The 2150-nt window shown below is 55.6% G+C and overlaps 1 protein-coding gene across 1 annotated transcript in view; it reads left to right on the forward strand.

Moving 5' to 3' along the window:
• The window catches only part of TMEM120B (transmembrane protein 120B), a 77722-nt gene that overhangs the window by 61480 nt on the left and 14092 nt on the right, over positions 1 to 2150 (forward strand). The window lies entirely within an intron of this gene.

Here is a 2150-nt window from a genome sequence, read left to right on the forward strand (position 1 = left end):
AAGCTGTGACGTATCTGTAGGTACTGGTCTAGGTGTCAAGAAAGCAGGTTCCAGGATGATTTTAATTAAAAAGAAGGCCTAATCCAGCTTCTCCTGTGAACCAACTCGGCCCCGAGCACATCCTCAGGGTTCCGCCTTTTGGGAGTGGACCCATTTCCCTGCCCAGACCCAAGAGAGTTCTGGAGGGATGAAGGTTAATGACTGTCTGCACGAGCATCCCCAGGCTCCACTGCCCAGTCCTGGGGAGGAGGGAGTTGGCTGCTCCCGGGTGCATTTGGCAAGTTGCTGCCATGTGTTTGGACAAGAGGAGCCTGGGGAGGCCAACCAAGGCCTGACACACACTCTGGGACGTCGAAGGATACAGGGTTGAGGGTCCAACTCCTTCCTAGGCTGCCCCTGATGCTGGGGGTAGGAGGTGACAACCAGGCTCTACCCAACTGTGGATCAAGAGCCCCTGGCTGGGCCGGGTGCGGTGGCTCACGCCTGTAATCCCAGCACTTTGGGAGTCCGAGGCAGGTGGATCCCCTGAGGTCAATACAAAAAATAAAATTTTGTATTTTTAAATACAAAAATTAGCCGAGTGTGGTGGCAGGCACCTGTAATCCCAGCTACTCAGGAGACTGAGGCAGGAGAATCACTTGAACCCGGGAGGCAGAGGTTGCAGTGAGCTGAGAATGTACCATTACACTCCAACCTGGGTGATAAAGCAAGATTCTGTGGGGAGCGCTGAGTTCTGGAAACAGGGTCCCCACAGCCTCTGGACTGGATAGATGAAGTCCAGGGCTGGACAAGGGTCTCCTGTCACTGAGATGGCAGGAGATGGGCCTAGGGTGTGTGGCTTCTGGGGAGAAGCTGCCTCTGAGATGGTGTGAGGTGCCGCGTGTGGCGTCCATCAGCCTTTGCTTCTGTACAGGGCAATGTCATAGCTGCAGTCCTGTGTAAGAGTGTGTGGCCAGGCACAGTGGCTCACGACCGTAATCCCAGAACTTTGGAAGGCCAAGGCAGGAGAATTGCTTGAGCCCAGGAGTTTGAGACCAGTCCAGCAACATAGCAAGACCCTGTCTCTAAAAAAAAAAAAAAAAATTAGCTGGACTTGGTGGCGCAGGCCTGTGATCCCAGCCACTCAAGAGGCTGAGGTGGGAGAATCGCTTGACCTGGGAGGTCAGGGCTGCAGTGAGCCATGATTGCACCACTGCACCCCAGACCGGGTGACAGAGCAAGACCCCACCTGGAAAAAAAAAAGTGCGCGCGCGTGTGTGTGTGTGTGTGTGTGTGTGTACATGTACATGTGTGCTTATTCAACACATTTATTGAGCAGCTGCTTGGAACCCGCCAAAAATAGATTAGTGAACAACAGAGACAAGACCCTGCTCAATCTAGAGGTGACATAGGGGTGGGAAAGGGGGCAGATCACAGGAAGAAAGGCACATAATTGCAGACAGTGGTCCGTGCCATGAAGGAGATGAAGCGGGGCAGTGTGGTCTGAGCGGGGCCATCGGGCTGGTTCAGATAAGGTGGTCAGGAGGCCTTTGTGAGGTGACAGCTAGTCTGAAGCTTGAACTTGGACCGGGAGCCAGGCAGGTCAAGGTCTTGGAGCAGAGAGAGCAGCAAGTCCGAAGGCCCTGGACGAGCCCGCTGGGTGTAGCTGCAGGGAATACCGCTTGCTGGACGTCCTAAGCCACAGAGTGTATTTCCTCGCAGTTCGGCGGCTGGAAGTCTAGGATGGAGGTGCTGGCGGGGCTGGTTTCTCCTGAGACCACTCTCCGTGGCTCACAGACGGCATCTCCCCATGTGTCCTCATGTGGCGTTCTCTGTGCACGAACAGTCCTGGCATCTCTCCCCTTCTTGCAGACACACCAGGCACACTGGACTAGGGCCCACCTGTGTGACCTTGTTTTACCTCAGTCCCCTCTTCAAAGGCCCTGTCTTCAAATACAGTCACGGATGTTCTAAGGTGCCGGGGGGTTCAGCTTCAGCGCAGGAACTGGGGCCAGTGTTCAGTCCGTAGCAGGCCCTGAGGTGGCAGCAGGCAGGCTTGGCGGGTTCTAGGAGAGCCCACATGCCTGGATCGCTTGAGTGCTGGGGAGAGGACCTGGTGGGGAGGACAGGAGTGAGGTTTGAAGGGGAGAGGACCTGGTGGGGAGGACAGG

This window comes from Mandrillus leucophaeus, unplaced genomic scaffold (assembly GCF_000951045.1).
Source record: "Mandrillus leucophaeus isolate KB7577 unplaced genomic scaffold, Mleu.le_1.0 Scaffold7, whole genome shotgun sequence".
In the NCBI taxonomy this organism is placed as follows: Eukaryota; Metazoa; Chordata; class Mammalia; order Primates; family Cercopithecidae; genus Mandrillus; species Mandrillus leucophaeus.